The 13,733-nt window shown below is 34.2% G+C and overlaps 1 protein-coding gene across 1 annotated transcript in view; it reads left to right on the top strand.

Moving 5' to 3' along the window:
- The first annotated feature begins 5,051 nt into the window (after window positions 1–5,051).
- Window positions 5,052–13,733, top strand: part of LOC106457437 (tripartite motif-containing protein 2-like) — a 37,011-nt gene continuing 28,329 nt past the window's right edge. The window contains exon 1 of the mRNA XM_013916855.2: window positions 5,052–5,398. The gene's annotated coding sequence lies outside the window, so the exon portion shown is untranslated. The remainder of the gene's footprint in view (window positions 5,399–13,733) is intronic.

Here is a 13,733-nt window from a genome sequence, read left to right on the forward strand (position 1 = left end):
AATACTGTTACGTCTCTGGTCGTTTGTTAATTTCCGGTATCCAGCTTAGCAGATTTGATGACAGCAAAAGAAACTAGAAGAACGAGAAAATAAACAAGAAGAGAGACTTCAGCAGTTGTTGGAGGAGAAAGAAAATGAACAAGAAGAGAGACTACAGCAGTGGCTGGAGGAGAAAGAAAATAAACAAGAAGAAAGCCTCCAACAGTTGAGAGAAAGCCAGCATACACAAATGTAAAAGATGAGTAAATTTCAAAGTTAATTAAATACATTAAAGGACGATTTACTGTCTTTTACAGAAGGAGAATATTGCTACCTCTCTGGTCGTTCGTTGGTTAATTTTCCAAAGAAATTCTTTCTGAAAAACTTCAGCAATACAAGTCCTTTCTTAAATAAAACTAGTTTATTCTTTTTCAATGCAACTTTGCAATACACTTAATTTCCACAGTCACTTTAACTTAAACACAAGCTATAATTCACAACGATTCATGCGCTTTACTTAACCATGCTTGACTCAATTGTCGGTCTCTATCTCTGCCTGTCTACAATTCAGTTCATTATCTCGCATTATTTGCCTGCTTATATACAGGAATAGAGGGCGTCTAGCAAATACTGGATTATTCGTGATGTTCCCCGATCCTTCTAGATACTCATTATGTGTTACCAGCGTCACGTGACATCTGCTGTCGTAACACTGCCCCTTCCTTAGTATTGTTCATCCCAAACAATAGCCACTTACATTAAACCAATAGTGAATTTACAATAACTTAACTAAATGTACAGAATTTACAAATACAAAATTAAAATTCAACAAAGTATCTTAATATTATGGGACATATCTTCTGTACTGGTCTCTGATTGGTTGGCTTCTGCTTCACATAAAGTTCATCTGCTCCATCAAGAAATGTCCTATTATCGGTAATATTCACATCAGTGGCTTCACTGTTTCCCTTCTCAAAACCGAGTAGAGTTTCATCTTCGACAGTGGCTTTTCCAGGTGACACGTCTTCGGTGGCGTCTTTTCACTTTGTTCCAACTGAGATGTCTTGGACCATAATAATACTGTTACGTCTCCGTTTGTTAATTAACTTCCCGTAACTTCGTTCCGACGAAACTTTAGCGACACAAGTCCTTACTTAATAAAACTGGTTTATTCTTTCCGAATATAACTTTACGATACACTTGTTTTCAACAATCGCGCTAAAACAAACGCTATATCAACGAACGTTAACTTCAACAATACGTCTCTCTCTGACTGCAGTTCAATTACTCATTACCTACACACACATTACCTTCTTCTCCCGTCACGTTGTCACCCTCTTTTATATACCAGACTACCCTATATCTAGTAAATACTAGAGCATTCGCCAAGGTACGGGATAGTTCTAGAAACGTGGCGTCACACTAATCATGTGACTCGCTGACGCAACACATCCAATGAATCTTTAATTATTCACTTTATCCAGTTCGTCTTAAAATAGGCTACTTCATACCAGGCTTTATTTAAGATTTCATAACCTTTTCAAACAGACTACCTTCAGGATTTAACGTTATCTTAAAACATCTTAGACACATTTTTGAAGTATGAATGGAACGTAGAAGCTCTGTAGTTTTCATTAAATAGTCAACAAATTCAGTACATGACTGTGTAAAGTGTGTTTTGACGATGAGCACGCACAGCTGGAACTTTCAAGAGAGTTTGACGGAAGGAGAGTACGTGTTAGTGTTACAAAAATGAACAAGACTGGTGAAAACAGTAATAATGAAAATTTTCTTTCTTTTTTTTTTCAAATTACCTTTATAAATAATAAAATAGGAAATCGAGAATATTTTAGAAACAGAAAGTATTAAACCAAGCGACTGCCTGCAAGCATAATTTTTCCAAAGATCGTTTTGTCGTCTGCACTATTCTTGGACAACACTATATATATAATACAGTACTCTAACAAATTTTGCATTTTGATTTTTTATTATCCAACGGCCCGGCATGACCAGGTGATTAGGGCGCTTGACTCACAATCTGCGGGTGGCGGGTTCGAATCCCCTTCCCACCAAACATGCTCACCCTTTCAGCCGTGGTGGCGTTATAATGTGACGGTCAATCCCACTATTCGTTGATGGTGATGACTAGCTACCTTCCCTCTAGTCTTACACTGCTAAATTAGGGACGGCTAGCACAGATAGCCCTCGTGTAGCTTTGCGCGAAATTCATAACAAACAATAATAAACAGTTATTATCCAACAATATATACTTATTCCTTGATAATTATGATCACAACAAATAGGCTGCCAGCCCAGATACCCCTCAATCAATGTAAAACAAGGCAAGTGATTGGATCGATGTCAGACACATGACAAAATTTGGCTTAAGTACTTTGCATTGTCGCAGTGACGCACTTTGTTCAGTAAAACTTAATCGCTGAACGCACTTATTTTAAAATAATAGACTGTAATAAATTAATCTTCAAACTCGAGAACACAATTCATTATATTCTTAAAACCTGATCTTAATTCTCAATCACATGTACCAAACAATGAGTCATTCTTTTATAAGTTTTATTTGTGCAAACACATACATTCTTGCCCAAGTAACAACAAAGTAAGGTGAACAGCCCTTATATGATACATTCTTTTCAAATACATCAGAAAAATTTACCTCGATACTGTTGTTTCTATATCTGGTCATTTAATGCTAACATCATAAGGTCAGTACGATGCTTAAATGCTAACAATACATTTTGTTAATTATACGCAGCTGGTCTTGTGTGGACAGTAAAAGCCAATAAAAACCTTAAGAATCAAATAATCAGTGCGATTCCCTTAAATAGAGAACTTTGTATATGGATATATATAGATAGAAACACTTTATAATCATAAAACAAACGATGAATTGATTAAAAAAAATAAATTTCTGTTTAGAGCACGAAAAGGGATTTTGTAACGTGTAAGATCGTAAAATATAGTTTTGTGTACTACTTTGTAAACATGAGTTGTGCATGAGTGTGCGACAACTACTTCCTACGGTAAGGCTGGATCTAATACTTGTGTTGTTTTTTTTGTTGTGGTTGTTTGTTTTTTTTCTGTTAGTGACGTAATGCAACTTTGAATTTGGTCAAGGTTTAGTCTTACGAAGAAATGCCAGCAAATAACTGTACTTCTTGAAATGTACGTGAGCTGACGTAAAAGGTAGTCTAGATATAATCTAGGGAAATGTTGTATTTCCATAATTTACACTTACTTGTAACTGGGGAAAACAACACTAGATCACTCATAGATTTTTTTAAGCCATAACAAAATAGGGCGAATAAAAAGCTACACGTTTTGTTTGGTTATTGCTAAGCGCAAGGCTACACATTGAGTTATGTGTGCTGTTCTCACCACGGATACTGAAACCCGATTTCTAGAGTTTTAAGCCTGCATACTTACCGCTGAGCCACTGCTGATTTATCTGCTATATTTTGACTAACGTTATTCCGTATGAACTGGAATTGTTAGAATTAAAAAATGTATACTTATAATGATTTTTCACAATTATTGACTCTAATGAAACCAAAAATGTCAGTCCCCTTTATCAAAGGGGAAACTTTCTGGTTAGAAAATAGTTCTGTTTCTAATTCTTTTCGTTGTTGTCACCATTTTGCCAAACCTTCTCTCTAGTCATTTCTACGTTTATTTCGTTTTACTTATCTTTATTCCCTTCATTCTTTATATTCAGTCTCCCCATCGCTGTAAGAGAAAAAGTGGTCAACATTTCGGCCAAATGGTCTTCACCGGGACTGGAATTATGTATAAATTATTCAGACGCTCAATCAGACGATTTGAACCATTTCTTTGTATTAAGTCCAGTTTGTTAATACTTCCAATATACTCTTTGTACCTGTACACCGTATATTATCACACATTAACTCTAGAATAACAATCAAAATTTTCAGTTGTTCCTAAACACTCATTTGTGCTGTTCATATTACTAAGCGCACGTTAAAATGCAGCACGTGAATAATACTGTTGCGTCATCGAGATCACGTGACTATTCTCACGCCCTCTACTTTCTAGAACTATCCTGTACTTTGACGAATGCTCTAGCATTTACTAGATATAGGGTAGTATGGTATATAAAAGAGGGTGACAACGTGACGGTAATATAATGTGGCCATCAGCTAACTTGGTGTTCTTTTTCCGTTTGCTTGTCATATGATCTACAGTTTCTGCAATAGAACTAAAAGCATCAGTGAAGCAAAAATAAGTCTACTAAGTTCAATTCAGTTCGAAATGTATATAATATATCTTTCAAACCAACCGCAGTATTACCACGTTTTTGTTTCTTCGGCACAACAAAAGAAGCAACTTATCTTACAAGCGATAAAATTATCAGATAGCCAAGTTATGCTTTTTTCAACAAATTATTATTTTATAAATAATTAAGAGATTTTAAGACACCCAATAATAACATTTTCAAGATATAGAAATCGATATAAATTAGTATCGTCGAGAGAGTAGTGACATACAGACCGTAGGTTATCACAATAGTGTTATCGTCTACGCACTTAAACATATCAAAGTTCGAAAAGATATTACCATTTACAAGAAAATGGTCTAAAACGATAAAACTCTTTTGGGCTCGCACACACAAATTATTGACGTTTAACATGAGATAGATAAATAAATTTTATCTGTTTTGCTAACGTGCATTATTAGGCCGTATCACTTAGTCTGATCCCATTTTGTTAACTTTCGATATCGTACTTCAATAGTAGTAGAACTAAATATACATTTGACATATAAAGATGGGCTTAGTGAAAAGATCCTTTTTTTTATGTTTAAAAAGCATATCATATCATTGCGTACATCTACATGTGTTCAGATAAACAATTTTCATGTCTTTTGTCCTAGTGCTTCAACCATAGACCAACATTTGTTCACATACCGGCAGGTTGCTTTAAACAGCTGAAAACGAGTGATGTGAAAGATACATTATTGATTTTTGTGATGAGTGCGTACTTTTCGCGCAGGCAGCCGGTAATGCATTCTGTACCGTATTGTTGACGTCAATGTCACGACTACGCAGACGCAGTTGGAAGCGTTCCTTTAAAGCTAATCTCTTTAACAGTTGGTGTTGTACGTGATGTAATCAAAGTAGTACCTCCGTCGAATGTGAGTCTTAGTGTTAAAGAACCAGTAGTATTTTAAAGATTATCTGATAATGAGTTTTGTGTCCAGTTTTTCTACCATGTCGACCCTAGCTCTGTTAACGATAAGTTCTACGGAAGCTGCCACCGCCTCTCGAACTTGTCTTTTACTGATCCTTCACCTGACGTAAACCTTCACGTGGGCACGTGCTGTTCTCTGCCTCAACGTTGAAATAAATTTGAAATACTTTTCTGTCTTCTTGACTTTCACATAGGTAAGTAAGTGTATAAACAGCAGACAGATAAATCGCCCATTTTGTAAAACGAAGAAAACACATTCGTAGAAAAAAAATTTTTAATCACACGTGAATATATTTTAAAATTATTTTTCCATAAAAGGTATTATAAGATTAAGAGACTTCATATTCGTAGATCAAAATGCTTTAATTACCATGTTAGAAGTATAGTCTTATTTAGAGGCGTCGCTAGGTCTTAAAAGATTCGGGGCTTGGGCCCATAGGCGCAGGAATTTTCGGCGTTTCAGTATGATATCAACCAACTGGCGATTCGGAGCATTGTCAAGTAGACTCAGGGCACAGGCCCCATGTACCAGTGCCTAGCGAAGCCTGTAATGTTATTGAGATTTTAACAGCATAAATGAAATATATATAGTTTTACTGAAAGTTCGATTTAAAACACGATGTTGATCATGTTATCGAAGGCTCTGTACTTTCGCCAATAATATAACTAGCCAACTGAGAGTTGTGACCATCACAAATATTCATTTCTCGTCAGAAAGAATTAAAGATATTCATAAATTAGGATTTCGGGATTTTTTGATATGTTATTTACATATATTTACACGCTGTTTTATTAGAAATTACTTGGAGATAAAAAAAAAAGAAGTTGGTTAGCATATTATATTTATTCGAATCCGTGGAGTTTTGAATACATTCTAATTAATTTAGTTTTCTAGGAATCTAAGGTACGGTGGCATCATGAACATTTCATGCAGTTACCTAAACATTTCATGTTTATATTGAACATTGCAATGCAGACAAAATTTTCCGACTAAACTTTCATTGCCTGATGTAGTCTTTATTATGTTGTTTTCTTTATCTTGCTTTATAATGGTTTTAACATATGCCGATTTCAAAAAAAAAAAATTAAAGCAGTTTGCCGGACAAAAACCTCCCACTGAAATCGTGGACGATCAGATCCTGTGGGATGCAGTGGATAAACGCCTCCTACCCTTTTACAAATACAATAAAAAGAAGTTGTTATCTGATTGTTGAGTTGCCACCTATCTGCCTAGTTGACAAATGCACTTAATTTGTTCATTTCCACAACATATATATGCCCCTTAAACCCCTCTTTATAGAATTTTCAATCCTTCTATAGAAATTTGGGGACCAATGATGGTGGATGCATTTCTTTTCGGGAATTTTGAAACATCGGGTTATAAAATGATTAACCATCAATGCGTGGTATGTTTTTATTGAAAAAAGATTGAAAACTAATTCTTCTTTGTATTTTGCGATAAAAAACTAGGGTATCCTAAATTAATTCTTCTTTGTATTTTGCGATAAAAACCTAGGGTATTTTAAACTAATTCTTCTCTGTATTTTGCGATAAAAACTAGGGTATCCTAAACTAATTCTTCTCTGTATTTTGAGATAAAAAACTAGGGTATTCTAATCAAAACGACTGCCCAATGTTGAAGACTTTTGTAAAATTAAGTATCGGTTCAATGACATGCTGACGTACAAAGAGACCAATTCTAAACATTTGTATAAACTCTGTTTAGAATGAAATCTCTACTGTAATTTTCTATGAGTAATTATCATAGTCACTGCTCTGCAGAAGTCATATAGTGGTGTATTATTTAACTTTATTTTTATCATGGCATTGTTTCTGCCATTTAAACAAAATTACATTACTGTTTGTAAGGACCTTTTTTTTAAGCTAATTCTCATAATTTCGCAGAAAAAAAATCTAACACATTCCTCAGAGTAATACATAAGGTACAATATCAATTATTTATTATATCTGGAGTTGTTTAATCTGTTACACATACGTTTAACAAATGGTCAGAATATTTACATACAAGATTTCTATGTTGGATAAAATTTTTAGCAGCATTGAGATAGCAGATATTATAGTTTTATATGTATTTTCTGTGAATTACATCAATATTACCATACATAAATCACGTTACTGTCTCTCCACCTATCCCATATATCTTCCCTGTACATAGAATATCTAATCGCTACTAGCTTTGCTATGCTATTACTGGTTACCACACTCGTTAATTAGTAACTGGTAGACAATGTTTTTATTTATATAATTGGATAAAATATTTTCGAAACTTATTCGAGTAATAGTCGGTGAAACTCATTTACAAAGATTTCGTGATTCAGTTTATTTTGTTTGTTGTTGTTTTTCATCAAAAACCAGAATTCTCAAACAATGTTTACTGTTCTAGTGTCCTCTCAACTAAGGCTGCTCTTCTTTTTTCTCTTCTTCTTTAGGAAAAAGCTTAAAATGCGTTTTCCTACAAATAAAATAGTAAATTTTCTTCCAAAGAAAGTAGTTTCAAACAGAAAGACACATCCTTGCCAGTTATAGAGTTTTTTTAATGCGTTATAACAATGTTACTTGACTCAATATTGCCTAATCAACAAAATTGACCTATATAGTCTTGCGGAAAGATACGTTTCAAAATTACATGAACATCAAGTGTAGTTACTATTTTATCTGAGGTTTTCACCCAATCTAAACGACATTTTTCTTCATTCGAGTTTTCATTCTAGTTCAAGAGAGGGACGTCGCAAGTGCACTTGATTCATTATTGCAGTAACTATGTCTCACTTGACTCGTTATTGCACCAAAGCGACAATTTGATAGTATTTTGTCCACTTTATGTTTATTTCGTAAAATATGCGAAGTAAAATGAGGAAACTGGGTGTTTGGTGACGTAAATATATATTTAATACCCTCTAGTGCCAAAATAACTATTCAGATTTCAAAATATTCTCGGCCTTACATTATCCTCAATTTTAAGCAGGAAGTCTTCCTCAGACAACTTGCTTCCCAACATGTTTGTAATTAATATATCTTAAAACTACATATGCTATTTTTCATGTATTCTGCCAGAAGAGAACATCTCATGCAAGTTTTGTCATATATACGCTCCATTAGAAAGGGTGAAATTCCTGTGTTATATTTATCCCTTGGTTAACATATCATTGTCTCCCTGTGAGCAGTGATAGAATAATGTAATGGCCACAAAAGACTACTAAATGATGACAACAAAACCGATACTAAGTCGTATCTCAGCACTACTCGAGAGAAGTAACCTAGCTTATCTTTCGCACTAGTGGTTCCCAATTTATTCAACCAAGCTTTGTCCAGTCGAGTGCCCCACCTCTGTTTTCTGTTGTACAAATAGTAAACTTAACAATACTGATCATGATTTTTACGCGTCTATTCGCTCATATTCTCGTCTTTGTATTTACATTTTGTTTTTCGCTATGAAATGGTACATCGCGAAATTAAATGTTCATACAGTAAACATCGTAATCAATGCGAGCAGGCTGCAACTGCAACGAAAGAATAAACATTTTTAATTATGACTGGCGAACGACGTCGGACGAATCAATCACAGAGGCTGAAAGAGTTCCCAACTTAGGTCCTTAATTTTACTAATACATTTGTTATTTATTTGTTTTGTTTTATTTAATATTTTGTTTCTTGCATTATTATTAGGAGTACATCTCGAATACCTCTAAAGGTAGGACCTTTGAATAGCCCTGGGTAGGCCCGGCGACAGCAATTCCGGGCCCCAGAGCAGAACAGTCAGTGACCCCTAAAACGGGACTACTGAATGTAATGACGTTTTTATCCTATTAATAACAGCAGGAAAAGCGTAATTATTTTTATTGTAAATCTTAATTCTAAATTTTTTAAAACGTATCTATCCCATCCGCCAAGGTCCCTTTAAGTCGCTTGGCTCCTGGGAAGTTGCCCTCTTTGCCCCCACCCCCCACCCCACCCACTGTCAGTGGACTCACTCTTGGGGAAATAATATGCCACTGAATACGATGAACGTTAATATTTTGAGCTACTTTTCAGACTTAAATATATGCTGTTTTCATCAGAAAAGGCGTAAAATAAAAACTTTTGGTTTATTAATGTAAATGATTTTGTTAATATTGTTCTTTGTTCACTAGAGGAAGCTGTAAAGCTCTAAAGATTGCCTTTGAAAATCTTGTGTAGGTTATATTGTCATAATATATTTAGTTTATGGTCATAAAAGAGATGGATATCATCCTTGTAAACACGAGAATTCTAAGATGCGAATTGTAATGAATGAGCACATAATGTAAGTTTTACAATTCCCTCAAAGTATTTCTTAGTACGTTTGATATATTTGTGGTCAGTCAGCCTGTAAAATAGTCTTAGGGTAAGTACAAAAAGATTGCTAATTAGATAATTCCTTAGTATTATATGCAGATTTGTTACATTAATATAATCATATTTGTTCCTCACTACAGATTACTCTGTAAAATGTATATTACAATTATAAGTAAATATAACCTATTAATTGCATAGCAGCAATCGTTTAGATATAATGTATTATATAAAGTATTTCGAACAGAGACTAGAAGCCAACAAGAAAATAAAACAAAACGCTTTTCGTACACACACCATGGAAGATATAAACCATTGAAACGAGAGTGTAGGGCCTTTTTGTATATTAGCAGTGGTCGGCTCAAAATAGGCTCGCCAACAGCAAAGCTGAGATAATCTCTGGAGCCCTTTTCAATGATCTTTTGTTACTTAAAGCGGGCCCATTGATCTCTGGCCGCATTAATCCTGATAATTCTGATAATCCTGAACTGCCACTGATTAATCACTTTTTGTTTTTACTGCACCATAATATTTGGCAAAGTTATTAGAATTTCTCGACAGTACATAACATACGTGAATTACATGCATCGATGACAAATGCGTGTAATTTCAGTGACCGTATCGCTTTACAGGCCGTATTACGAACATATGTACAAACATGAAGTATGAAACTCACTACAATATCATCAAATAATTTGTTGAATTCCTCACCATTAGAGGGCGATTTAAAATGCCGTCTCACTTAATCAATAATTAATTTTGTTTTTATATTAATTTAAAGCTAATTTAATCAACTATAACTTAGAATGAATTGTGTTAGATTAATTATTGCGAAACATATACACGTATTGCTTTTTCTTATAGCATGATTTTACAGATGTGAATGTAGTAGCCCATTGTTTTCTCTGTAAAATAAAAAATACGTTTAATAACACATAGTAGTTCTTTATAGTAACATTCTTGTGTTTATATTAAGTTGATCTTCGAAGATCTTTTATAATAAAGCAAAATGTAACATTTAATGCTGTTTAATCTTGTATGCTGTTAAATGGTCAAAATCTTGAAAAAAAATCAGTGTAGTATGTGACATTATAGCACATATTTTGATATTAGCATGTTCGATAAATCCAGTGGCAACGAAGAGCTAAGAACTGAGTTACATATATTGCTGAGTAATAAAGAATATACTTATAATTTTCACAGTCAAGTAAAGTGGCCCCGCTGGGCATATCATCTGTAATATAAAAAGGTTTTAAGTGTTGGAGACTTGTGCAATTTTGGGAAGTTTGTTGCTATTTGAAGTCTGAACATAAAAACCTTAAGACATTTTCTCTCAGTTAAACGAAACAAAAAAGACAAGACACGTCGTAAACAACCATTAAACATCTTTCTTAAAAGTATAACATTTACGTTAAAGTGGATAAAACTCTCTTTTTTCTTTTGAAATAAACATAAAGTTTCATCTCTTCCTTTCATTTAAGACGCAAAAATTACTGACACAACGTGTGTGTGTGTGTATATATATATATATACAAGTTGATAATTTACACCTCTTTACCCAATTTCTTTTCCTTGAACTGTTGGCGCTTTGTTGAGTGTAAGGCATGCCAAATTTAACGTTAATTTCGCTTCACTTACTCGCCCATCAAAGCTGGAGTGCGTTACTAATATTAGCCCCTTCATGATCGCGTATTATTTACACAACCAACAGGAGCTAGAAGAAGAGTTTTGCCAGACGCGCCATATCAAGTTGTTTACACTCTGTTCTCACTTAACCATTTCTTACGAATGTATAACCAAATAGATGTGATAAAGTCCTACTAAATTGTGACGCCTCAACTAGCAATTTCGTAAACAAAACACAGAAAACTGCGATATGAAAAATTTTAATAGAATAGGTGTAGTGAATATGATTTGTAATCTCTTGTCGTTTTACTCTATACGAACTGAAGTAAAAAACGCACACAAATAAGTTGGTTATTCCAAGTTCGTATTCTAGATAAGAAAAGCACGTGGACATACTCGCTTAGCCTTGCGAGTATTATTGGGCTGAACTCTCGAATAAACGCGTTGTTCATTTTTGCAGTCGGTTTATCAAGTCATTCATAATCAGTGAGAAATGGTTAATGACAGACAGCTCTGAGCGATTAGTTGAAATTACGATTATCAAAGTTAACATCAAAATCGAACTTATATGATTACTTAATACCTACATTTTGATTCGAATAATACATAAAAACTGAGAGCGATTTGTGTGTTCACTTACAGAGAGGAACACAGAGCCATTTTTCATGTCATTACCTGATCTCGTATCTACAAGGTTTACGGGGGGGGGGGAGAGACAAACAAAGAAATGTTAAAAAAATGCATTGCGTGTGTGAACTTTAGTGTGGTATTCAGTTAGTTGAGTTAACTGATTTCACTGGATAAGAACTGTGGGTGCTTGTATGTCAGGCCACTCTGGGATCTGTAATTCTTCTGGAGCCTTGAAGCAATGAAAGAACAGGCTCCCTGATTCGAAATAAATCTCCCAGAATGCATCTTAAACAGCTTGATAAATATTGTTGTTATTGTTGAAAACAACGTAACAATGTTTTTGTAAGAGCAGCAGAGCATCCGATGCAAGTCAGTTAAAAAATAAAAAGTCAGTCAATAATACAAGATGTGTAATCACTTAAGTATATACTGTACAGCAGGGGTAAAATTCTCAAAAAAAAGTAGAGGTACTCAGCTGGATGAAGTGGGCCTGTTTCTGAAAAATAAAAAAATCTGCATGGAAACATAAAAAACGACAAAGCAGCTCAAATAAATCCCGGGTACCGGCAGAATTTCACCCCTGCTGTACAGATACACGTATGTAGATGAAAGAAAAAAATTGTTTCGTATACTTGTTCGAAGAAGTCCAGTAGACAAAATAAAAATTACTATTTTTTTATATTTATTAATAAAACAAACCCCGGAGAGAGATTCTGTTACCAGGAACTGTGTGAAAGTGGCTGTTACTACATGAGAACGTAAACATGTCAAAAAGTCAGATTAACTTTGTTCAGTGTTTTTTCACTCCAAAAGGTCATAACTGGTTATGTTATATATATATATATATATTGAGCTGTTTGTAGTTATATTCCATTATTAGTTGTTTATTAATTTAAAAAAAAAAACATGTTTAATCAGAAAATTTCTTTCTATGACTTGTTTCATCTTTTTTGTAAAAATGATCTAATCAGAATAATCAATAATCGTATTTGAAATTATTTACAAATATCGAATTTCAAAAGTTCTAATCGCGCAGCACTAATGAAAGGTTCTTTTTGCATGAATTAAAGCGAGTTGATTTTTATTTTAGAATAATAGTCAATTTGTCATCCAGCGGTAATTCTCCAGTGAAGGCGCTGCTCAATTATAAGAGAGATACAAAAGTTGTCTTGTCTTTCCTAGGGAAACATTAGGGTCACGGAACGTTAAACTACGATTTGATGAGCCAACATTGGTTGAGAGAGAGAGAGAGATGAGATGTAGCTAGCTTGTCTATTTTAAAGTACCAGTGACCTAATCTCCCCCACCGCACCACCCCAAAAACAACAACAAAACAGAAATGTCCGTTACTGCATAGTTTCATTACACTCGTGTAGAGTGGTGTTAGTTCAGAGGATACTGAGAGCCATGTTTGTATCTTATTTTTTTTAGAAACAAAAAAAAAGAAAGAAATAGATCAATACAGCACATTTTGATGGAGTTAGCCAGTTTCGCGGTTCAAATAATATGAGAAAGTAGTTAGATTATTTAATTATAAGTACAAAATGTCATCCTACTTGAGAATATATCTAGAATACAAAATACCTGATATGAAAATCAGAGCGGAACTTTGAAGATTCATGTACAAATGTTTAATTTGTTAGTTAGAAATCTGCTCAAAGTTTACAATATATAAATGGGGGGAGTGGGAGTAGGTTTGTGTTTTTGATTTAGATTTCAAATATAAAGACTTTTTAACGTTGTTCTGAAATTACTTCGTTACGTTCTAATTGTTTTGGACAATAACTGGCTCATCTAATGGAACAACTTATTGGTCACTTGAGCTTTCTCCCATGCTGAAAACATAAGCCTTGAATTCATAATTAGCACCAGGTGGTTAGGGCACTCGACTCGTAATCTGAGGATCGCGGGTTCGAATCCCCGTCACACCAAACATGCTCG

The sequence above is a fragment of the Limulus polyphemus genome, unplaced genomic scaffold (assembly GCF_000517525.1).
Source record: "Limulus polyphemus unplaced genomic scaffold, Limulus_polyphemus-2.1.2 Scaffold331, whole genome shotgun sequence".
NCBI lineage: Eukaryota > Metazoa > Arthropoda > Merostomata > Xiphosura > Limulidae > Limulus > Limulus polyphemus.